We start from the raw sequence: 26880 nt of genomic DNA, 5'->3' as shown, positions 1-26880 counted from the left end.
CGCGAGGAAAGGAATATATGGAAAACACTGACAAGAAGAACGGACATAATGGTAGGATATCAGTTAAGACATCGCGGCATAACTTAGATGGTACTAGAGTGAGCTGCAAGGGGTTAAAATTGTAGAGGGAGACGGAGATAGGGATATATCCAGCAAATACTGAGGATGTGGTTCGCAGGTGTTACTCGGAGATGATGAGGTTGGCACAGGAAAGGAATTCGTGGCGGACCGCATCGAACCAGTAAGAAGACTGGTGTCTCAAATTAAAAAAAAAATAAAAAATAAATAAAAAAAAGCTTCTCATACACAAACTATTTATTATTAATAACTGCTATAACTGTTTATTACAGACCTCGAGCTCGGGGCGGGTTGTGAGGGTCTTAAAGTAACTGCAATTTCTTGTTATTTTTACGTTCTTTTCGTATTTTACAAGTTCCCTGTGTCACTCTGTATTGAGACTGCTCATGATGCAGCAGGCGGCTGCTACCGACACAATACGGGCCTGGGGCGTGTTATGGTCGTTTTGTAACAGGTGGCTGAGCAGCTTTGTAATTAATAATGTTTTTCAGCGGCAGCTGTTTATTTAATGTAAAGTTTTTGTCTGAAGTATTATGAATTTAATTTTTTTTTGTAGCCTCTGGTTTCTAATACTAGCACGCCCGAGTGTAAACGTAATTTTTGTGTTCATCATTGTTCTTGGACTATATTTTAATTGCTTTAAGTTCAGTGCTAAATTAATAGAGATAAACAGCTTACTCTCAAGGAAGTTTTCTGTTTTAATGCTCTACTTTGCTGATGAGACGGGGGAAGGGGACTAGTTCAGTTCTCACTGTGCACAGTGGACAAACTCAACGATCAGCAATTTTAAAAATTCAGACAAAAGAACGAGCATTCCACTTGCTCGCCATGTATAATCAAAGATTTGTTTTATAACGAACATTGTACTTACACTCCTAGCCTCTGATACGGAAACGGACTCAGCTTTGAATAGACCACGTGAGAACAAGATGGGAGTTGCTAAATCACAAGCCGGCCGCTGTGACAGAGCGGTTCTAGGCGCTTCAGTCCGGAACCGCGCTGCTGCTACGGTCGCAGGTTCGAATCCTGACTCGGGCATGGATGTGTGTGATATCCCTAGGTTAGTTAGGTTTAAGTTGTTCTAAGTCTAGATGACTGATGACCTCAGATGTTAAGTCCCATAGTGCTTAGAACCATTTGAACCATTTGGGCTAAATCACATGCCAGCTGATGGAAAATTGGAAATTTTCAGCCTGCATGAAGACTGTAAGGTGTGGTCACAAAACTTTAGTCAGCCATTGCACTGAATTGCAAATTAGGCCAGCCTATGACAAAGCCGATTAGCAGTCTGTGAGCTACCTGGATAGTGCAGTGAGGTTCTGACAGTAAGAGAGAGAGCGAGAAGACAGTCAGAGAGAGTGAAGAGGCTCCACTGGAACAGCAAGCTTGCCTCTTTTGCCTTTTGTAACTTTGTCAAGCTGCTGCCTACCTAGTCTCTAGACTCAGAGTTGGATCCTTACTTCCATATCCAGTGTGTGTCATTACTTGTTAGTGATTTGATCTTTTCCCGCTCCATATTGAATGGATTTACCTTGCGTTGCAGTGGCTCAGACTTCATGCATTAGACTGCACCTTACCTTTTCCTGAAATAACATCGCTTCTGCGAGATGAAAACCAAGAGAAACAGCCTCTCGTTGAGCAGACACGTGAACACCACGTGGGCCGCCAAGCACGCCACCTGCGTACGGGAGATTACGGGGGAGGTAATGAGGCTTGAGGACAGTTAATACGGAAGCCACACACTCTCTCTCGCTTCACAGCTGCTAAACACAGCAGATGAAAGACGCCCGCTGTCAGTTCGCTGATACACATCTACGAAACAATCGCACCGCAGAAACCTCGGATCTGTCACACACATCTTCACGACGCAAAAACTGAAATGTCGAGTGCAGAGATGGTAAATTACCTCCTTCTACTTTAACAGTTACTAAGTCGTGTTTTTGCGCAGTCAAATCGGCCCTCAGATTTATTTGTATTTATTATATGACAACAATTGTACATGTTTTAACAAATTAATTTGTTTGACTTGTGTATCAATTCCCTATTTAATTCATTACTCTGGCGTTCAGTACGTGGGGCCTTTCATTTGTTTCGAACCGCCTCATCTAATTGCTGTGTTACCTAACAGTTACTATTAGTTTTCAATCAAACATTTAGTGTGTTCAGTTTCCAAGTAGATTAGTTACTCTATGAAGCGTTTTCTATTTTATATTGAAATGATTGTGGAGGAGACTACTTCAATGAGCTCACTTTCAGGTATTGCTTTTGTGTCCAGTTTCCATTATCCATTTGTAGCTGTTACCTGCGGATGCAATTGCACATCAGTAGTATTGTTATGGTGAGTAAATAAGCTACTGTACGTGCAATAAATAATGTCAGTTGACTTCTCATGTCTGCTTATTTGGATAAACATGTCTCGTGATGTGCGTCCTTCAGGCTTTCCCCCGCGCCCTCCTTCCCCCTCCCCATACTGCGCCCAATGTGTGACGCATTGCAGCCGAGCGATGCGTGCAGAGGTACATCGGCAGGCAGGAGCACGCATTTAGCATTCGTGCATCGTGCAATTGAAGCAGCTATATGTTGTCCAACGTGTACACTATGCAGCGAACTTACCAGGTTTTTTTTATCGTGGTTTATGTTCATTAATGTTAGAAAAGGAGTTACCATAAATTCCACCCTTCAACTTATTATGGTCTCTCTTTTTCTTTTCTTTCCTAAAGTAGTCTTTATTTTTGGTCAGGGCTCAAGCTGTCTCCAAATCAACTTTCATTGCAGTTAGTCTGTGGTTGAGTCGGGAAAACGTAATACAGTCCAAATGGTTCAAATGGCTCTGAGAACTATGGGACTTAACATCTGAGGTCATCAGTCCCCTAGAACTTAGAAGTACTTAAACCTAACTGACCTAAGGACTTCACACACTTCCATGCCCGAGGCAGGATTCGATCCTGCGACCGCAGCGGTCGCGCGGTTCCAGAATCGATCGGTCACACTGGCCTGCTTAACAGAGTTCATTTCCCATTTGTAACACAGTATGGAAGTACACTTACGGTTGTATAAGCACTGTATTCATTATGATGAATCGTATTACGTACAAGATATCAACCATTAAAAGCATTTTTGCAAATACGATACAATTCAAAAGTCAAAAAGTTAATACTTTTTCAGAGAGTGAATATTTTTTCCTAATTCGCATAATGTTGTGAAAATCAGTAAATATCTTGTACAATGCACTTTCTTAAGTAGCCAATGTTCCTTCTCTGCGTTCAAGCTACAGGGTGTTTCAAAAATGACCGGTATATTTGAAATGGCAATAAAAACTAAACGAGCAGCGATAGAAATACACCGTTTGTTGCAATATGCTTGGGACAACAGTACATTTTCAGGCGGCCAAACTTTCGAAATTACAGTAGTTACAATTTTCAACAACAGATGGCGCTGCAAGTGATGTGAAAGATAACGCAGTCTATGGGTGCGCCATTCTGTACGTCGTCTTTCTGCTGTAAGTGTGTGCTGTTCACAACGTGCAAGTGTGCTGTAGACAACATGGTTTATTCCTTAGAACAGAGGATTTTTCTGGTGTTGGAATTCCGCCGCCTAGAACACAGTGTTGTTGCAACAAGACGAAGTTTTCAACGGAGGTTTAATGTAACCAAAGGACCGAAAAGCGATACAATAAAGGATCTGTTTGAAAAATTTCAACGGACTGGGAACGTGACGGATGAACGGGCTGGACAGGTAGGGCGACTGCGTACGGCAACCACAGAGGGCAACGCGCAGCTAGTGCAGCAGGTGATCCAACAGCGGCCTCGGGTTTCCGTTCGCCGTGTTGCAGCTGCGGTCCAAATGACGCCAACGTCCACGTATCGTCTCATGCGCCAGAGTTTACACCTCTATCCATACAAAATTCAAACGCGGCAACCCCTCAGCGCCGCTACCATTGCTGTACGAGAGACATTCGCTAACGATATAGTGCACAGGATTGATGATGGCGATATGCATGTGGGCAGCGTTTGGTTTACTGACGAAGCTTATTTTTACCTGGACGGCTTCGTCAATAAACAGAACTGGCGCATATGGGGAACCAAAAAGCCCCATGTTGCAGTCCAATCGTCCCTGCATCCTCAAAAAGTACCGGTCTGGGCCGCCATGTCTTCCAAAGGAATCATTGGCCCATTTTTCACATCCGAAACGATTACTGCATCACGCTATCTGGACATTCTTCGTGAATTTGTGGCGGTACAAACTGCCTTAGACGACACTGCGAACACCTCGTGGTTTATGCAAGATGGTGCCCGGCCACATCGCACGGCCGACGTCTTTAATTTCCTGAATGAATATTTCGATGATCGTGTGATTGCTTTGGGCTATCCGAAACATACAGGAGGCGGCGTGGATTGGCCTCGCTATTCGCCGGACATGAACCCCTGTGACTTCTTTCTGTGGGGACACTTGAAAGACCAGGTGTACCGCCAGAATCCAGAAACAATTTAGCAGCTGAAGCAGTACATCTCATCGGCATGTGAAGCCATTCCGCCAGACACGTTGTCAAAGGTTTCGGGTAATTTCATTCAGAGACTACGCCATATTATTGCTACGCATGGTGGATATGTGGAAAATATCGTACTATAGAGTTTCCCAGACCGCAGCACCATCTGTTGTTGAAAATTGTAACTACTGTAATTTCGAAAGTTTGTCTGCCTCAAAATGTACTGTTGTCCCAAGCATATTGCAACAAACGGTGTATTTCTATCGCTGCTCGTTTAGTTTTTATTGCCGTTTCAAATATACCGGTCATTTTTGAAACACCCTGTATGTCCGTACCAAATTTCATCAAATTCGCTTCAGTGGTTTAGTCATGAGAACGTAAGAGGCAAATTCCCTTCCGCATTTATAATATTAGTACGGATAGTACGGCAGGCTACATGCCGAATTTATTGTCTTGAAGCAGTTTCTTGAGTGTCCCAGGCGATGATATCCGACTGAAGAAGAAAATATTGCGTCGTTTCTCCTCCAGGACAACTCAAGGGATGGAAGAGGCAAGTCTATGACCTGAAATAGGCCAGAAATAATGGGAAACGACGTATTTTCTGGACTGCTAAAAGATCTCCTCCACTGGATTATCGAGTACACTATTAAATGTTCAGAATCGCAAAAGAGAAAAGCATTTGCAGCTGTAATTTCCTATCTTCCTCGTATTCCAACAGTCTCTGAGACTGTCTAAAATTGGATTAGTTTCACTGCTACGTTGACTGTCAATCTTCATATTTAGATTTCTGTATGGGTTCTAAATTAGTTGAAGTGTTCATCACAGAAAAGAATTCCAAAAAATCTGAATATGAAGGACGTCGTTTAAAGACATGAAAATGACGTATGGTATGCTCAGAATCAATAATCGAATTGTAAACAGTAATAAGTTGAACACTAAATTTACATAGAGATGCTTACTTTGTTACTAGGTGGAGATGAGAAACGTTCCTTTAATGTCACTACTGTGAGCAGAAACAGTTCGTGTAGAATGACAGTTTATAATACATCCAGTTCATGAATGTGTTGTCAGACAGTTGGCAGCACTGCTGCGTCTGCACCTACGGCTGGTCAGCTGTCCCACGTGACTACTAACAGCTGATCCTACCACGTGGTTCCCTGCGTGCCTTTCACCTCGAATTGTAGCAGCAAAGCATTGGGTATGCGTCTTCAACTCGAGGGCATTGTTACAAAGGAAACCTTCGGGGGCTTAGTGCACTTAGATTAAGAACGTAAGTCTATCTGCAGTAAACTTTGAAGTGACATTCTGTAATCTATATTTTCGAGGGCGACCAGAAGCAACGAAAAAGAGCATAACGCTAATATGTGATGAAAGGTGGATGAAAGTTGGGAACAGAAAACAAATCCCGGAACAATATCCAATGCTTGTCTTTTTGTCCTCTCGGATTGACATGTACAATACACGCACTACCTATTCTGTAAAATTATTTTTGTAAATATCAATTCAACCAAAAACAGAAAAGCAATAGCACACTGTAGGTATGAAGTGGTATCGACTGACTGTACCTTTGGCTGCGTGTTGCGTATCTCGGACATCAACTGCCCAGCAGCAAGAATTCGTAGAAGGAAGGAACAGGCACTGATATTTCCACACGCTTATTCAGTAAACACTGCTGAAACACACTCACTCGAAAACACCTGTGGGGTTTGCTTCAACACAGCACAGGCTTAACAATATTTTTCTCTATTTTTTTCTCTCGTCGCTCACAGGTGAAGCACTTTCCCTTGTCGTCTTTTTTCTGTTTTGTTCAATTTCGTGTTGTTGTTTTTTTTACCCCGCAGTTTTCTGCGCGGAGCGTGTTTACACGGACAGCTGGGCGCGAGAGTAGCAGCTACACGGCGGAGTGTACCTCTGATACCTGCAATTTTGTTTACAAAACCGAGCGGCTGCGTCAGTGGCGGTGGTGGAGGTAGAGGCGGGAAGGTACGGCAACAATAACATAGGCCGGCGGGGTGTGTGACAGAGACGGAGCGAGAGGGACGCCGCTACAAAAACAAAAGACAACGTAAACGGACGGAAACGAAACACCGCGAGGAGAACAGAAAACAAAAGTAAAAGCGGGAGGGAAAGCGCGGGCCGCGACGGCGCGTGCGTCGGCGACGATTTGGCCACTGGTGGGTCTCGAAATTCGGGCAGCGGCACGGCGGTGCGGGCGCGCTGGCACCGCTCGCCGGCCGGCTGTTTTCGGAGGGGAGCGACGACAGCGCGCCACGCGGCCGCGTCCTGCAACTGCGGCCACTCGCGGCTGTTCCGCAAGCGGCGTCCCCGACGCAGTGTTACAGTTTTAAGACTCGACACACGCACCAGAGGTTAACGACGCAGTGAATTTTGCAGTGATGACGGCGATCGACAAAATGGTTCAAAAAAATCAGACGAACACGCCTGGTTGAAAACGTGAAATCTGTCAACAGAGCAGTACCGAGACAGTGATCTGATGGGCCTCCGCCGAGGGTTCAGGCAGAAAGGGCACACGAAAACGGAAAAAAAAATCAAAATAAAATAAAGACGATTTAAGAATTACCCTGGAGATACACGTGAGCTCCACCCTCCATGTTGCAATCTTCTGCCTGCGACAAGAAGTCTTTCTCTAGCCCCCAGTTAATATACTCTTGCTGTTTGATATGGTTGAGAGCAGGATACAGGGGCTGCTGGAGTCGAAGGCTGAGCAAAAAATTGAGGACAGAATATAAAATTTAATTTATTACGCAAGAAAATTCATGCAAGGTACTGGTAACAAGATATTGACATATAACTTGTTCAATTTAAATGTACATCAGCTGATTTAACATGAATCATCAACAAGTTATCTAACATCAAACAATCTGCAAATATGAAATTTAAACCTTTCCCAAAATTTTAATGCTTGTAAAACGTTATTACGAAACACAGAAAATTACCAAACTGGTCACTGTATTTAAGCCTTACATAACCTAATGGGCAGAATGGCTTACAGAAAATAATATCACAGACGTATAGCAATATCTGCCCACTACAGCACTGTCTTACGTGACCTTGTGTGCCAGAATTATTCACAGAACCAACTCATATAGTTAAATGGTAAATATTACCCACAATGGCGCTTGCGTAGCACACCGATTTACCAAGACAATGCAATTAATGCCAAGTACAGTCTGGTTCAGAATAACGAATGCCCTACCACCGATTAAAATTCTCAGAATCAGTAATGAAGTGTTTCACAAGGCAAGCACATTCAGTTCAGACAAGTCAACAAGACACTGCCTCCATTTGAATTTTGCCACAGAAATCCATCAATAGTCGTAGGCCAGACTGTGATTCGTAAAGGATTGATAACAAGTTCCCGCACTGTTGGCGGCTGGCACTAAACCCCTGGCGTGCGACAGATGTGTGGGCCAGAAACGCCGGTGCAACAGGAGCCGGTAACAGCAGTACCCACAGAACTCTTTGTAAAACCACACCGTGAAATGACGTCAAAGGGATTTCCAAAACAGTTTAACACTCAACAGTAGTGAGTAAGAGAAAAGGACAAAAAACAAACACACACGGCACTTACAATTAGCCTTGAATTATTCCTAGCTGTGGTTAAGATTGAATTAATTTTAATCCAACAGGTAAACAGTGGTGTCACAGTAGACTTAAACTTTACTTGACTAGCGTGACAATTTGGGCGTCCCTTAACTGACATAAGTTCAGTAACAAACTGAAATGCAATTTAAAGACACTCAAGTAAGGGTATTGTGAAACACTTCATCAAGAATTTAAGCAAACACGCCCACATAGGCACTCCAATTCACACGTAAATCAACCAGGGCACAAGTCAGTATTTCGACACGCGACGTGTGAACACTCACTGCTCAGCAGCGCAAGTCAGAATACGACGGAAAGAAGTCTCTCTGTAACTCCACCAGATGTAGCTGCACCAAACTAACAGCTCACCTTTCACAATATTGATCCAAATACCGCTAATAAGGTAATGGCCAGAACGACAGCAGCTGTCGGCCGCGGTGGTCTAGCGGTTCTAGGCGCTCAGTCCGGAACCGCGCGACTGCTACGGTCGCAGGTTCGAATCCTGCCTCGGGCATGGATGTGTGTGATGTCCTTAGGTTAGTCAGGTTTAAGTAGTTCTAAGTTCTAGGGGACTGATGACCTCAGATGTTAAGTCCCATAGTGCTCAGAGCCATTTGAACCATTTTTTTTGACAGCAGCTCGTAGCCACAGCGTGAGGATGGTTGAACTCTAAAGCAGAACGAACGACAGCGAGTCACTGCAGCACCTCCAGTTTCGCCACTCGGCCGGTCCCAATACAACTGCCACACTCACACCACTTGCCGACGCGACTTCCGCGGTCTTCCGGCGTCGCGCTCGTCTCTCTCTCTGCCCGAGACTCCCTCTCGGCTTCCCGCACGGAATCCCAGAGGGTGCACCAACCCGCGCACCGCAAAGCGAATCGAAAGAGATCGAACACACTACACCGGAACAATCAAACCGCAGGAGCACACGGCATACTGTTCACACTGTGTCATTTCGTCCAAGTAGCATAACCAAAAACAAAAAAAAAAAAAAAAAAAAAGCCTACTACGAAACAGGAGTAGCACGGGTTGTGTGTCAATACACTGAGGTGAGAAAAGTCATGGGTTCCTTCCTAATATCGTGCCGGACGTCCTTTTGCCCAGTGTATTGCTGTAACTCGACATGGCGCGGACTCAGCAAATCATTGGAACTCCCCTGCAAAAATACGGAGCCATGCTGCCATTACGGTCACCACAACTACGAATGTGTTCGCAGTGCAGGCTTCTGTGCACGAGCTGACCTCTCGAGTATGTCCCACAAATGTTCGATTCATGTCGGGCCATCTGACAAGGGAACCTCCCAATCGCACCCCCCTCAGATTTCGTTATAAGTTGGCACAGTGGATAGGCCTTGAAAAACTGAACACAGATCAGTCGAGAAAACAGTAAGAAGTTGTGCGGAACTATGAAAAAATAAGCAAAATATACAAACTGATTAGTCCATGCGCAACATAGGCAGCAACAAGGATGAGCAAGCTCATGGGTGCCGTGGTCCCGTGGTTAGCGTGAGCAGCTGCGGAACGAGAGGTCGTTCCCTCGAGTAAAAAGTTAAACTTTTTAATTTTCAGTTTATGTGACAAACGCTTATGTTTTCATCATGTGACAAACGCTTATGTTTTCATCACTTTTTTGGGAGTGATTATCACATCCACAACAAACCTAAATCGGGCAAGGTAGAAGAATCTTTTTACCTATTCGCCAAGTGTACAAGTTAGGTGAGTCGACAACATATTCCTGTCATATGACGCACATGCCGTCGCCAGTGTCGTATAGAATATATCAGACATGTTTTCCTGTGGAGGAATCGGTTGACCTAAGACCTTGCGATCAAATGTTTTCGGTTCCCATCGGAGAGGCACGTCCTTTCGTCTACTAATCGCACGGTTTTGCGGTGCAGTCGCAAAACACAGACGCTAAACTTATTACAGTGAACAGAGACGTAAATGAACGAACGGACAGATCATAACTTTGCGAAAATAAAGAAAGTAAAAATTTTCACCCGAGGGAAGACTTGAACGAACGACCTCTCAGTCCGCAGCCGCTCACGTTAACCACGAGACGACGGCGCTCCTGAGTTCGCAGTAGCCACGATGTTGCTTATCTTTCACATGTACTACTCAGTTTGTATATGCTGTGTTGCTAGAGGAGGCCGAAATGCACGCGTTTAATTACACGCAGAGTGGCGTGAGGTCTGGAACAGGTCAGAGAAATAAGACTAGCAAAACAGGAGGTAACTGGTAGAATACTTAACTTTAATCCATAATCGGTGTACATCGCTCTTGATGGTACATTAATAATATGCTCAATGTAACTGGTAATGGCGCCTTGCCAGGTCGTAGCAAATGACGTAGCTGAACGCTATGCTAACTATCGTCTCGGCAAATGAGAGCGTATTTGTCAGTGTAGCATCGCTAGCAAATTCGGCTGTACAACTGGGGCGAGTGCTAGAAAGTCTCTCTAGACCTGCCGTGTGGTGGCGCTCGGTCTGCAATCACTGACAGTGGCGACACGCGGGTCCGACGTATACTAGCGGACCGCGGCCGATTTAAAGGCTACCACCTAGCAAGTGTGGTGTCTGGCGGTGACACCACGGTATATTTTGCTTATTTTTTCATAGTTCCATACAACTTCTTCCTGTTTTCTCGATTGATATGTGTTTAGTTTTTCAAGGCCTATCGAATGTGCCAATCTGTAACTAAATCTGAGGGGGGTGCGATGGGGAGGTTCCCTTGTGAGTGCCATATCATTTGCTCGAATTGTTCAGAACGTTCTTCAAACCAGCTGCAAACGCTTGTGGTGATATGGCTCATTGCCATCCAAAAAAATTCCGTCTGTGTTTTGGAACATGAAGTCCGTGCATGGCTGAAAATGGGCTCTAAGTAGCCGAACATAACCATTTCGAGTCAATGATAGGTTCAGTTGGACCAGAGGAGCCCTCAGTACGTAAAGGGAGGTGAAAATCAAATGATCGTGGGGGACTGGAATGGGGCTGTAGGGGAAGGAGCAGAAGAAAGAGTTACGGGGGAATATGGGCTTAGTACTAGGAATGAGAAATACTACTTTTCTGCAACAAATTTCAGCTGGTAACAGCTAATACTCTGTTCAAGAATTACAAGAGCAGGATGTGTACTAGGAAAAGACCAGGCGATACTGGGTAATTTTAGTTACATTACATAGGGCCAGGCAGTGATTCCGAAACCAGAAACTGGATTTTAAGCCGTTGAGCCGTGGCTGGCTCATGCGTTGGATTGAACCTTCGTTGCAATTCTGTATTTAGCCTCCCACGGTTATCGCGATTATGCTGTTATCCTCTCCTTCCACAGGTGGCAGCAGCGGCGTGTATCGATATTCGCACCTTGTACTATCTTTGACCTAGCGCTTATAGTTTCCAGCTGGGCACTGTGCGACCAGTCGGTGAGTTGGCGAGGAGCAGCGAGAAATTCTCCGCGGGACGTAGTTTGCCCGGGGCTGCTGGCGATCTCTACGCGGTGTCGCAGCGTGTGGGGCTGTTCCCGTTGCTACGAGGTCCGTAGCTCACCGACCCTGGACACGAAAGTTGAGTTATGATTTACTCTAGCAGCTAGTCAAGACTGTTCCCATTGTGTCGTTTGGAGTTCATCGACAGTTAGGATATTCCCTCGAGCATCAACGTGGTTTCAAGTTGGAAAATTCTAGCCACCCTCCAGTGGAGTTTCACTGTATTTGGTTATTTTAATTCAACTGCACCAGCGGAATCTTCTGCCTTGTGGCCGTTAACGTTCCAGTTGCTTGACCTGGCCGTTAACGTAAATTTCAGGCAGTGTAGTTTCCTCATCGTGATGTTGCTGTCCAGCACGGTGTGTAGTTTGACAGCTCCGTGTATAATTGGTTGTGGGCGCCAATATCTTCTACATAGTTCCGTTGAACTCCCTGTTTTGCCCTGGTCGGGTGAAGTGGAAGTTATCTTGTCGGTGGGTCCGTTGACTGTCGGTCGGTTGGGTTGTCGTCGGATCGTGAATGGTTGGCCCGACTGCCTGTCTCACCTAAGTGAGCGTTAATGTTTGAACTCGAGGCTGAGCCTCGAACATCTGAGCGCCCTTGGGTGTACTGCCTTTTTTAATTTTGTTCTTGTTGTTTGTACTACCGGCTGTTGTGGCCGATCGGTTCTAGGCACTTCAGTCTGGAACCGCACCACACCTACGGTCGCAGGTTCGAATCCTGCCTCGGGCATGGATGTGTGTGATGTCCTTAGGTTAGTTAGGTTTAAGTAGTTCTAAGTTCTAGGGGACTGATCACCTCAGATGTTAAGTCCCATAGTGCACAGAGCCATTTTTTGTTTGTACTTGTATGGCTTCTAGTCGACTTTTTTAAAATTTAGGTTGTTTTTCCGTTAAGGTGTAAGATTCCTTAGGCCTTCAGTCTAATTTAAAGAACTGTTTCAATAAGACCTTAGGCATTTTAAAGGTCTTAACATTGTTGAATTTTAAGTGCTGGGCCTTCAGCCGATTTTAAGTTTGAGTTGTTTTGCTCTTAAGGCTTCAGCATATTTCAAAGAACTGTTTCACGTAAGGCCTTTGGCATTTTAAAAATTTCAATTTTGTTGAATTTTAAATGCTGGGCCTTCAGCCGATTTTGAGTTTGAGTTGTTTTGCTCTTAAGGCATTCAGTCTAAATTAAAGAACTGTTTCACGTAAGGCCTTTGGTATTTTTAAAAATAATAATGCTATGGAGCTTTAAGTGTTAGGCCTTCAGCCTATTTGAATTTAACTTGTTTGCTCTTGAAGTGTCTGATTCTTTGGGCCTTCAGCCTAACTGAAGAACTGTCTTAAGATGAGGCCAAGTTGGTTGAGTTTTGCCTAATTAAGAAGTGTTTTAAATAAAGCCTTTTTTTTAAATTTTTGTTGTTTAGGCTTAACTGTTGGGCTCGCAGCCGATTTTGGAGTTAAATTGTTTTCTCAGAAAATCTCAGATTCTTTGGGCCTTCTGCCTACATAAGGATCTGTTGTAAGATAAGACTTGCCTTTTAAATTTCTGGTTATGCTTGCGTTTTAAGTTATTGGCCGTCAGCCATTTTTAAATTAAAGTGGCTTTCAGCCAGTAATTAAGTCCCAAAGATTAAAGTTGTGTGTTTAAAAAAATTTTTTTGGGCTCTTGTAATGTTTGATCAAATAATAAAATTGTATGTTCGAGTGTAACTGACAGCCCATTATTTTGGCCCCTTTCCACAATTTAAACTACCTGTCCTGTCCTGCAGGTTAAGCCGTATCCTGGAGCAAATGGCAAAGAACCAGTGCGTAAAGAAATGGTATACGGAAGTACTATGGAACGAAGAAGTACGCCTGAAGTTCTCTGAGGCTACAGACTATGAGATAAGGAATAGCTCAGTAGGCAGTTCGGCTGAAGAAAAATGGACATTTTAAAACGGGCAGTCACAGAAGATGTAAAGAGAAACATAGGTATAAGAAGGTAACTATGAAGAAACCATGGGTACCAGAAAGTACTCCAGTTGAGCGAGGAAAGAAGGAAGTACAAAAACGTTCAGTGTAATTCAACAATACAAAAATACTATTGACCTAGGAATGAAATAAATAGGAAGTGCAGGGTAGCTTAGGTGAAATGGCCGCATGGAAAATGTGAAGAAACCCAAAAAGAAATAACTGTCGGAAGGACTGACTCAGCATGCAGAAAACTCTTAAATAATCTTCGGTGAAATTAAAATGATGGATGTTAACAGTGCGATGAGAATTCCACTGTTAAGTGCAGAGGAGAGAGCTGACTCGTGGAAATAGTACACTGGAGGCACCTGTGAGGGGGAAAACATGTCTCGTGACGAGATAGCAGGGGAAACAGGAGTGAGAATAGAAGAGATAGGGTCTGCAGCATTAGAATCAGAAGAGCTTTGGATGACTTGAGATGGAATAACGCAGTAGTGATAGGTAACATTCCATTATAATTACTAAAATCTTTGGGGCAAATGGCAACAAAACGACTATTCACGTTGGTGTGTGAAAATGCATGAGTCTGGGGATAAACCAACTGGCTTTCGGAGAAACATTATCTACGCAATTCAGAATATTGCAAAGAGCCGGCGAGTGCGAGAACTCTCACACAGTGAGCTTAACAGTTCATGAATGCAAATTGCTGATAAGGATAATGTAGAGAGGACTGGAAAATAAAATTGAGGATGTGTTGGATGACGATCAGTTTGGCTTTAGGAGAGGTAAATGCGAGAGGAAATTCTGATGTTGCGGTTGATAATGGAAGCAAGTCTAAAGAAAAATCAGGACACGTTCATAAGGTTTGCCGACCTGAAAAAAGCGTTCGAGAACGTAAAGTGGTGGCAAACTTTCGAAATTCTGAGAAAAATGGGTGTAAGTTATAGGGAAGGACAGGTAACATGCAGTATGCACAAGAACCAAGGGGGAACAATAAGTTTGGAAGACCAAGAACGACGTGCTCGGATTATAAAGGGTGTAAGACAGAGATGTACACATTCGCCCCTACTGTTCAATCTACATATCGAAGTAGCAGCGACGGAAATAAAAGAAAGATTCAAAAGTGGAATTAAAATTGGAGGTCAAAGGACATCAATGACAAGATTGTCTGATGATCTTGCTATCCTCAGTGAAAGTACTGAAGAATTACAGAATCTGTTGAATGAAATGAAGAGTCTAAAGGGATAGAATATGGAATGGCAGTAAATCGAAGAAAGACGGATGTAATGAGAGGTAGTAGAAATTATAACAGCAGGACTTAACATCAGGATTGGTGATCACAAGGTGGATAAGGGCAAGGAATTCTGCTCCGTAGGCAGCAAAATAGGCCATGAGAGAGCAGGGAGGTTATCAAAAGCATACTAGCACTGGCAAAAAGGGCATTACTGTCCAAGAGAAGTCTATTAGTACCAAACAGAGGCCTTAATTTGAGGAAGAAATGTCTGGAAATTTAGGTTTGGAGCACAACATTGTAAGGGAGTGAAACATGGACTGTGCGAAAACCGGAACAGAAGAGAATCGAGGCATGTGACATGTGGTGCTACAGAAGAATGTTGAAAATTAAATGGGCTGCTAAAGTAAGGAATGAGGAGGTCCTCTGGAGATTCGTCGAGAAGAGATACACATGGAAAACAGTAACACAAAGAAGGGACAGGATGATAGAACAGCAGTTCAGGCATCACTAAACAACTTCCATAGTACTAGCCGGAGCTGTAGCGGATAAAAACAATAGAGAAAGAGTTTGGAATACATCCCGCAAATAATTGAGGACGTGGGTTGCAAGTACTACTCCGGGGTGAAGAGGTTGACACGGGAGAGTAATTCGTGGATGGCGGCATCAAATAGTCAAGACACTGATGACAAAGGAAAGGTCAAAGTCCTGTGGTGGTCGTCCTTTGGCCGAAGGTGGAATGTGGATCTTACTGGGTAATCAACTGCCATAATAGGCTGGCAATGGAGGCTGTTGTGGCGCATTATTAGGAAGCCGGAAGGCAAGTTTCCCTGACTGCTCAGGTACTGGTTGCTGGGGAACGCGGGACTCAGCAAAGTTAGTCCCTTCTCGGAACTCTTTGCGCTTCGAGTTGTACTGCTATCGCAGCAGTTCTGGGAACTGTGAAGCTATTTGCAAATGTCTGAGGGATGTGGGTCAGCAGCTACAAAATGTTACCTTCCTGTTACGGGTTATATTGTGGCACCTAGGCGACAGCTATACCGGGAATTTTTCCCGCCAGGAGCGAGCAAGGCGGCGGGGTAAAAAGTAGCCGAGTGATCAGTTTGTGCCGCTGTCTGAGGATGTGCGGCGGAGATGTATTCTGAGCTGCCGACTAATTGTTGTGGTGCTCTTTAGTTGGAAGACTGGTCTGATGCAGCACTCCTCGCTACTCTATCCCGGGAATGCCTATTCATCTCCGAATAACTACTGTAAACAACACGCTTTTCAATCTGCTTGCTGTAATCATCTCTTGGTCTCCCTCTACAGTTTTTACCCACCACACCTCCCTCCAGTACTAAACTGGTGATACCGTGACGCCTCGGAAGGTGTCCTAATCAAGTAATCCTTTCAAGTTGTTCCATAGATCTCTTTTTTCCCCATTTCGATTCAGCGCCTTCTCATTAGTTACATGATGTACCCATCTTATCTTTAGCATTCCTATGTACCACCACATTTCAAAAGTTTCTATCCTCCTCTTGTGTGCTGTTTCTTGTCCACGTCGCACATCTATACAAGACTACACAAATACCTTCAGAAAAGAATTCCTAACACCTAAATCTAACTTAGATTTTACGAAATTTCTCTTCTCCAGAAACACTTTTCTTGTCGTTGGCGGTCTGCATTGTATTTAGTCTCTTCTTCAGCCATCATCAGTTGTTTTACTTCCCATACAGAAAAACAACTTTTCGTGCCTCGTTTCGCTTAATTTTTGTATGACTATATTCCACTACCTTTGTTTTTCTTTTGTTGACGTGAATCTTACATACTCCTTCAAAGACTCCCTCCATTCCGCTCAACTGTTCTTACAGGTTCTTTGCTGCCTCTCACAGAATTACAAAAGCCTTCATAAGTGTTATGAGTGTACCCAGAATGAGACTGTCACTCTGCAGCGGAGTGTGCGATGATATGAAACTTCCTGGCAGATTAAAACTGTGTGCTGGACCGAGACTCGAACTCGGGACCTTTGCCTTTCGCGGGCAAGTGCTCTACCAACTGAGCTACCCTAGCACGACTCACGCCCCGTCCTCACAGCTTTACTTCCGCCAGTACCTCGTCTTCTACCTATAGGTCCCGAGTTCGAGTCTCGGTCCGGCACAGTTTTAATCTGCCAGGAAGTTTCATGTTAGGAGTGTATTCCGCTCAACATGGATGTAAATATTCTCTAAGTCTGCAAATGCTATTAAAGTAAATATGCCTCCCCATGACCAGTATTCTTAGAGAAGTCGTTACGTGAGTACTCTACCCCTTATTCCTACATTTCCCCAGAATCCAAACCGATCTTTCCCTTGGTCGTCTGCTAACAGTTTTCACATTCTGTAGTAAGGAATTCGTTTTAGTATTTTGCAGCTGTGACTTGCTGAATTGATAGTTTACTAATGTGCATACCTGCCGTCATGTGACTGGTTTGGAATGTGAAATAAAACATTCTTCATGAAGTCGGAGGGTATTTCCCCTGTTTCATATAACTTGCACACCAGGTGGCATAGTTTTGTAGTGGTAGTAGTTTTCTAGGGTCTCAATAATTCTGAGAGAATGTCGTCTGTTCCAGGGGCCTTGTTTCGACTTAGGTCTTTCAGTGCTGTGCCAAATTCTCTGCGTAGTATCATATTTCCCTCCTAATCTACGTCTTCTTCCCTTTCTATAATATTGCATACAAGTTCATTTTCCTTGTACAGGCCCTCCATGCTACATCCACCTCTTAGCTCCCTCTTCTTTCCTTATTATTGGTTTCGCAACTAATACCTTTCCATCAGAGCTTTTAGTTATTAATTTACAAATATTTCACAATTCACTAAACTCAAATATATAATTTACATTGACGATTCGTTAATATGTTTTAAGTTTGCTTTGTATTCCTTTAAGAAATTGATGTACAGGAATTGACTTTCAAATTCTACAATTTTAAAAGAAATGGTAGAACGAAGTGTGTGAAGAAGCACAAGAATAAGAGGGAGAAAATGAGGATGTTTAAAGAGAAGAACAACATTTAGAAGAATTCAGATAACAAGGAAAAGAAACATCAGCAATAATCCGAAGAATGAAAAGAACCTTTGAAAAAACTCAGCTTATGAAAATAAATGAAAATGTTACCCAAAATAATACTAGAAATTTCTGCCAAACTTCTAAACCTGTACTTAAATGGTATCAAGCACGAAGAATTTGTTTCAAAGATGAAAGTGTCAAAACAGGATTAAATAACGAAGAACATTCCGAAATACAAGCAAACATTTTTTACAGGCTCTTCAACTGTCCGGTGCAAAAAATTAAACTGGAATTCCCAGCAGTACCATAATATCTACAGGAAAATTTCCCAATGACACAGCAATAACACAGACCAACCAAAACTTCTTTGAACAACTTTTTTAATTTGATAGCTGATCTTTATGTATTGTTATGAGCTGAATCCAAATCTAGCCTTAGTCTTTTTGTGTCACCCATAATTTTCGAGCAATATGCTTTATACTACATAGTATAAAAATACTATGCTATACGGTAAATGCGGAAATTGATGAAATGCTTTGTTACAATATAAGCATGGTTTGTATTTACAGTAAGGTACTTAAAACAATGATGTGTGTTAATACAGGTTTCACTTGTTAGCCGGAATTCTCTTATTTCTTTGAAGCTTTTAGTGTAACTTTTTCTATGATGGGTTGCTTGCCGAACTTCTCAGTGAAGTGACGAACAGTAGTCCCCCATCGTGTTGGTGTTCCAGCGGCCTTGGTAGCGTTTTTCCATCATTTTAACATCCTGGTGAAAATGCTCTCCTTGCTCCTCACTAACATCTCCCATATTGTCTGGGAAGTAATCAAGGTTACTGTTCAAAAAGTGAACTTTCAGGTTCATTAAACATCCTAAAGTTTTAAACGTCTTTAACATTGTAGCTATGATAGAAACATATTCTGGGACTTTTCCATGTCCTAAGAACTTTGTAACGACTTGCTTGAATGATACCCATGCTTCTTTCTCATTTAAGGTCATTGTGGATTCAAAGTCAGCATCAAACATCAGTTTTCTGATGTCAGGTCCGACGAAGACGCCTTCTTTTAGTTTAGATCCTGAAAGGTGTGGAAACTTTTGGCAGAGATACTTAAAACATTAAAACATTGTCCATCCTTAGGCAAAGCCTTTACAAACTGTTTCATCAGGCCTAACTTTGTATGTAGAGGCGGTAGGAGTACGGTTTTCAGATCTACAAGGTTTTTGCGTAGAATGTTCTTCTCACCAGGTTTTAAAGACTCCCTCACAGGCCAGTTCTTTCTGCACCAGTGTTAATTCCTAGCCCTACTGTCCCATTCACATAAGAAACGTGGAAATTTGGTGAAGCCACCTTACTGATCAAGGAGCATACATATTAGTTTTAAGTCACCACATATCATCCAACCGCGAGCAGAATAGCCTGTTTTACTTAGCACTTTTTCTAGGTTTTCATAGCTAACTTTCATATGTACAGAATATCCAACAGGCATAGATGCATACATGTTACCATCGTGTAATAAAACAGCCTTTAAACTAGTTTTGGATGAATCAATGAACAGTCTCCAGTCTTACTTTTTCTATTCAATACCAAACTCATTCATCAGACTGGGAATGTCTGAGCAGTACACTAAGGCTCCGTCTTGTTAAAAAAACTTGTAAAATTGCACCTCTCTCTTTCTATACATGTATATGTTGGTTCCAACTGCCAGTAATTTCTTTTCTTTTAATCTAGAGCCAAGCAATTCAACTTTTTCTTTCGTTAAGCCCAGATCCCTAACCAAATCGTTAAGCTCGGTCTGAGTAAACAATTGGGGCTTTAGACTTTCTGTATTACAGTGGAATTCATCATCATCTGGTTCATCTAAATCAGATTGTACATCAGAAAATACTTCTGTTGGAACAGAATTTAAATCATCTGGTGGTTAAGGAACTGGCAAATCTGCACCATTCCCTAGTGGTCGGATGGCGGATGGAAGGTTAGTGTAGCTTACTACCTTATTGTTTTTCAAATTATAACCAATAATATTAACACTGCCAAAGTAGCAATCATCAGAATGATTTCTTGGCTCCTCTATATCATAGGAACAGCAACTCTAAAGGCTTTTTTCTAATTTTTGAACCATTTTCTCAGATCTTCGACACATACATAACGTACCTTATGCTGCGCCGAAGATTAATCTTCATCAGCAAGTTTAGATCAAAAGTATGTTAGATAAACCTTTTTCACAAAGTCTGTAAGGTTTCTTTGGTATTTATTAATCACAAATTCACCACAAATATAACAAAAACTGTCAGCAGAGCTTTTGCAATCACGATTAGACATTGTACCGAGAACATGTACAGGAAACGGGAAAGTGAGGTTAGGTTGACAGTAAATAAAATACCATTTGTTAACACAAAAATAGACTCTACCTTTTGTCAGCAAATATTTTTCGGCAGTGCTACTAACTTCATCTACATTCATTGCGCATCCTTTTAAAATTATTTTAACTATATAAAAGCTGTTGCATTCTTTAAATATCGCTTAATTTAATAAATTTAATTGTAAAATGTGGGCCGGCCGCTGTGGCCGAGTGGTTCGAGGCGCTTCAGTCCGCAACCGCGCTGCTGCTACGGTCGCAGTTTGGAATCCTGCCTCGGGCATGGATGTGTGTGATGTCCTTAGGTTGGTTAGGTTTAAGTAGTTCTAAGTCTAGGGGAATGATGATCTCAGATGTTAAGTCCCATAGTGCTTAGAGCCATTTTTTATAATGTGAAGAAATGGTGGCTGAAACAATTTTTTAAGTATTATATTTGGATTTCCCACCCTAAGAAACATTAGAACGAGGTATATGCAGCAAAAATTATTTCCGTCGTTGGCCTGTGTAATTCATGATGTCATCAAATCACTCAAAAGCAACAAAGCAAGTATTGAAGACTCCATTACAGCAGAATTATTGAAATGGTCAGAACTAAAGATTATAACAGGTCTACAACTGCTGTTTGACAACATTTTGAGAACTGAAAGTATTCCAAAAGATTGGAAAAGAGCGCTAATACAATCACTAAATAAAAATGGAGACAAACAAACTGTCAACGCTTGAGGAGGAGTGTCACTTCTGCCAGTAGCAAACAAAATGCTATCAAAACTTATGCTATACGGAGTGGTAGAAGCTTTAGACAAACAACGTGGAGAAGGTAAAGGAGCTTTTCGAAATGGAACATGTTTCTAACATAAAATCAATAATTCACCACAAAATGCTGATAAAAGTCTGTGATAATATTTATTTCAAAAAAGCATTTTATTCAGTAAACAGAGAGACAATAGGTAAAGAGGATGGTTTATCACCTTTACTTTTTAACTGCATTCAAGAAAAATGGTAAGGATCTGGAATTTGTAGATAAAGAATCACAAAATTGAACCATTAACTCTAAGAATGATGACAAATGGAACTAACCTTACCTGCCTGGCTTTTCCAGACAGTTTTTCAATGATTTCACAAAATCTGGCAAATGCAGTTACTCAAAGGAATCTTCTAGGAGATATAGCAATTAGAGTTGGTTTCAAAGTTTCAACTGAAAAAGCAAAATTTATGACAGGCATAAAGATGCACCAGAATTCATAGAAACGCTAATAGGTAAAACAGAGCGAGTTAATAAATTAAAACATCTTGGAGAAGCAATATAACACAATCGATTAGAAAAAATTTGCAGTAGATGTAAGAGCTAACAGAACTGAGGGAACATGTGGTTTGACAAGGAATATTTACAACAAGGAATGCATATCTGGAAAAACAAAACTAAAACACTCTACCACTTTGGTACAACCAGACTGATTGTATGGATGTTAACTTATAACAATGAACTATAAGGCGGACAGAATAGAGGTAGTTGGAAGACGTATAGTTAAAAAAAGTGGGTACAATTTAAATTTCCGGTGTCTGGAAAACGAGAACAAATGAGGAAATATGCACAAATATAGAGAAAATATCGAAAGAAATGGCTAGAAGAAGAGTAATCTATTTGGACACTAATACCAAACGAATTAGAACAGCCCCACAAAATAAATATTCCTGGATTTCTGGAAGAAGACATCGGCAATAGCGTGGATTACGAAAGAATGAAAGATCTAGAAGGGAAGGGAACAGAATCAAGGAATGGGAAATCACACACAGAAATGTTTAAAAAAAACGAAAAAATAAATTAAATAGGCTTGCATGCAGAAAAGCTACGACATCGGGAACAACATAGAAGAAATGGAAAGACAACATAGAAAGAAGATGAAGGAGTGCCGGAAAATCGAAAACAACAAAGAAAGAGGTTAAATGATAATTAAATGGACACCCTAGCTGCAAACAGGCGTTCATGTACTTCATTGGGGACATGTTGAAAACGTGTGCTCCGACCGGGACTCGAACCCGGGATCTCCTGCTTACATGGCAGACGCTCTATCCATCTGAGCCACCGCGGGCACAGAGGATAGTGCGTCTGCAGGGACTTATCCCTTGCACGCTCCCCGTGAGATCCACATTCCCAACATGTCCACACCACTACATTCTTAGTGCGCCTAATAGATGTTTGCCCATCATACTCATTACCCGTGGCAGACTAATCTACCAAGTCCCGTACGAGTTCGGGCGTAGCGTGTGCGTTTGCACAAGAAGGTCAATGGCCGGGAAGCCATATATTTTTAACTATATATGACGGTAGTATCTGTTCCCGAAAGAACAGTTACCGTGGATGACCATGCAGCTTTACTAGAAATGAAATGATAATTAAATGGACACCCTAGCTGCAAACAGGCGTTCATGTAGGTCATATTAGAACTGCTGTTTGAACGTTAAATGTTCTTTACGAAAACTTTGCAACAGGCCACTACGCTTGGGGCTGATGAAAATTTAGCCAGTCTCCCGAAATACCTGTACATTACTACCTTGAAACTTCAATAACATGTATAACCCTACAAACATGATAAAATATAATTAATCTGCTGGTTAGACAACACAAGAAATTTACAGTAATGTTAAATATGCAGTAGGCAATGAAATATTAGTTAGATCATAAATTTACACCAAGACTTGCAGTGCTGCACAGCATGCTACACGTAAAATTCCAGTACTGAAAACTAGGAAAATTAAGCTTCAGTAGCTTACAGCTCACCACACTTTCAGTAGTGAGCCCATGAGTAAATAACATATCGTAAACAGTTAGCAGAACAACCGTCCAATTACGTAACCGCACCAAGCGAGGTGGCGCAGTGGTTAGCACACTGGACTCGCATTCGGGAGGACAACTGTTCAAACCCGAGCCCCAATGTCGGCCGCTGTGGCCGAGCGGTTCTACGCGCTTCAGTCTGGAACCACGCTGCTGCTATGGTCGCAGGTTCGAAACCTGCCTCGGGCATGGATGTGTGTGCTGTCCTTAGGTTAGTTATGTTTAAGTAGTTCTAAGTCTAGGGGACTGATGACCTCAGATGTTAAGTTCCATAGTGCTTAGAGCTAAACCCGCGCCTCCGCCACCCTGATTTAGGTTTTCGGTGATTCCCCTAAATAGCTCCAGGCAAATGCTGGGACGGTTCCTTTGAAAAGAGCACGGCCAGTTTCCTTCCACATCCTTCCCTAATCCGATGGGACCGAAGACCCATCTGTTTGATTCTCTCCCCCAGATCAACCAACAAACTAACCGACGTAACCGTAGTTGAAAGTTAGCAGTGTATGTGGGCAACACAATAACACCAAGATTTCCATAAACTTACGATGCAAATAAACGGTTGAATTCAAAATAAATCACTCACGTGAAAGCTTAAACAGCCTCACATTGCATATAACCAGAGCCAAAGCAGTCACTAGAAATACTATCTCAGCCACGCTTGCAATACAAATGAGAAATTAAGAAAATACAAAGTTTGGACCCAGTGATCGAACGGTTATAGCTTCGCTTCCAGAAGATTGGCTTCGTTCTTCCCAAATACGACTTTAATAGAGAAACGGATGGCTCCAAAAATCTGTTCTGCCAGTCGGCCAACGTGCAATGAAAATTCGTCGCAACCACCTGCATAGTGAGCACTATAAAAACACGAACCAAACTGGTCCTTCAATTCGACTCCCTCTTATTCTAAGGACCAGTCTGCTTGCAATAATCCAGCTCGATGTTACGTCTGGCTCTTCTCGGATTACGCTCGAAAACCTAAGGAGTTATAAAAAAAGTATCTTATTTATGGATCATAAGTTGATCAATGAAGAAACAACCATTAAGGAACAGGCGTCGCCTCAATCTTTTCATGACGTACAGAATGGAAGGTGAAGTTGAACCACGGAATTGACACATCACATTTCTTCTGCAGCCTAGCATAAAATATAATCAGCGCAAACTTAAGATTTCAGTTCTCCTTCTGCACGAAGAACGGCTGCGGATAGTAAGGGGTAGTGTAATGTGCCACGCAGCATTCTCAAAACAAAATGTACTAAATTCATTAGAAATAAAGGTGGGAATATTGTCAAGCACTTCCGCAGATCAAATACGGAAAATATTTTGGAGAGATGAAGAACAGACAAGGCGGCAGTGATCCACCGGTTCCGAATTAAACCAGCAAACCTAGAGAAGACATCCACCACGACAAGGATATAGTGAGACCAATCCAGAGGACGCGGGAGGGGCCCCACACAATCAATAAAGAGCTTATTCGTAGGACAGCTGTCGTTGGTTGACTCCCAGGTGCTCTTTCATGAGTCGGGTTTGGGTTTGGCAACTTGACGTAATTCACAGTCCACCACCAAATAGCTAATATACTTACACATGGAAGGCCAAATTACATGCTCTCGAATCTTAAAGTTTTGTGCCTGCCCAGCAAGGAAATAATGGAATATCTGAGGAACCAGCTCCTCAGGAACACGAGTCTTAAAATTCTTATGGCCTGGCTTCTTACAACGGACAACAGCTTTCTTTAAGGCTTATCTGGAAACCCACTTCCCTCCAGGTAACCTTTTCTCTGTGCTTGCACTTAAGGTCACCAAACAATTCGGCTCCTCCTTCGAGACGCCACACACATGTGCAGTCTGTTGGCCATTCCTGTCATCATGTCGGTAGTTATCTTCTTCAGACATGTGTCTTAAGGCATCTGCGATCCTGTTCTATGGCCATTAGTATGGCTTGACCATAAACCAGAAGACTGATGTGTGGACAGCCTACCGAACTACCCCGTACGTTTATCTGGGGCTTTCCAAAACCCAGCTAAGTGCCTAGTTGTCTAAGGTGAACTCCTTGTGTTCCAGGTAAAATATAAACTTCTCCAACGAGATGAAAAGGACCGCCAATGCACTTACACACCGAGTACTTAGAGTGGGCCGGTGCTGGTCACTTCGACGCATAAGCGACTGGACGTCACCCTCATGTTCCTGCAACTGAATAGCCGCAGCTGGCGAATTAGAGGCATACGTTTGAACCAAAAACGGACGCTCAAAGTCGGAAAATGCCAAAACTGGAGGATTGCGAAGGGCCACCCCAATGGCTTCAAAGAATGGCTTCTAGGTTTCATCCCACTGAAAAGCTTGACCCTTCTTCCACACTTTGTTAAGACGGATCGCTAACTGTACAAAATTTGGCACAAATCTGCGAATTACATACTGTTATGACTCTCATTTCTCTTAGGCAGTGTTATTGGTAAGATGTTAATTATTCATGTGGTTTTGATCCGGTTAACTTTCTTAAGGGTGCAGTTTTTTATTCAACTATACGTGCTTGGGGGCTGGTTCACTGGAGTAAATGAATTCGTTTTTCTTTTCTTACTTCATATAAATTTTATTCCGAGCATTACCAAATTTGTGAACCTTGATTTTGATGTTATTGATTACTGTCGCATTACATAGTCTTGAGATTGGTAAAGGAAATTCTAGATTGTTTAATGGTTTCAAGTAATCTTCTTTTAATTTATTAATTGTTAATTAAATTGTTGTTTTTATGAACTGTTATTATAAAAATATGTATGAGTTTAAATTGAACTGTGAATGCCGTTGCACAATCTTGAGGCCAAGTCCGGCCGGCCGCTGTGGCCGGGCGGTTCTAGGCGCTTCAGTCAGGAGCCGCGCTGCTGCTACGGTCGCAGGTTTCCTGCCTCGGGCATGGGTGTGTGTGATGTCCTTAGGTTAGTTAGGCTTAACTAGTTTGAAGTCTAGGGAACTGATGACCTCAGATGTTGTCCCATTGTGCTCAGAGCCATTTGAAGTATCTGAACTTGGAATGCTGCAAAGCTGGCTACTCATAAAATTCCCGAATTTAAAACGAGGCAAATTAAGATTCAGTAGCTTACAGTTCACCGCATATCCGGCGGTGAGCCCATGAGTAAATAACCGGTCATACATACGCTGTAGAACAACCGTCGAGTGACGTAACCGTAGTTGACACTTAGTAGTCTACGTCGGTGATACTAGAATACACCAACATTTCCATCAATTTTCGGTACAAACAAATGCCTGAATTTAAAACAAATCACTCACAGGTAGACTTAAACAATGTTACATTACATATAGCTGGAGCCAAAGCATGTGAAGACAGTCATTTAACATACAACCGTATCAAAGCTTTCTATACAAATGCAGATGGAAGCCATTACAATGCCGGAATCCAGAGTTAGGAACAATGATACCCCCATTTCGAGAAGATCGGCTTCGTTCTCCGCAAATATGGCTGCAATGGACAAATGGAAGGCGTCAGAAACCTGTTCTGCCCGTTGGCTGACACTCAGCCAGAGTATGGCAACATGACCAAGATAGTGACCACTGCCAAAATACTGCAAGCCCTGACAGCCCGCGGAACTACTACCGACGTGCAGCCCATGCAAAAGCGCACGCTTCCTCGTAAACAGTTCTGCCAAGCTTGGTGCACTCTCCTCACTGGCCCTAAGCCAACCCTTTCCCGTGCTGCATACCTCTAGGGCCCGGACAGCCACTTAAGGCTGGTTCCCACTAGGGCTGCCGCGCGTCAAAACCGCGCGTCAGCGGCGTGGTTGCCATGGAAACGGCGTCAGCGGCAAGGCGCAGCGGGCTCTGCGTCGCGGTTTGCCCATGT

This window comes from Schistocerca nitens, chromosome 7, assembly GCF_023898315.1.
Source record: "Schistocerca nitens isolate TAMUIC-IGC-003100 chromosome 7, iqSchNite1.1, whole genome shotgun sequence".
NCBI classification, from domain to species: Eukaryota; Metazoa; Arthropoda; class Insecta; order Orthoptera; family Acrididae; genus Schistocerca; species Schistocerca nitens.
This window is presented reverse-complemented; position numbering follows the sequence as displayed.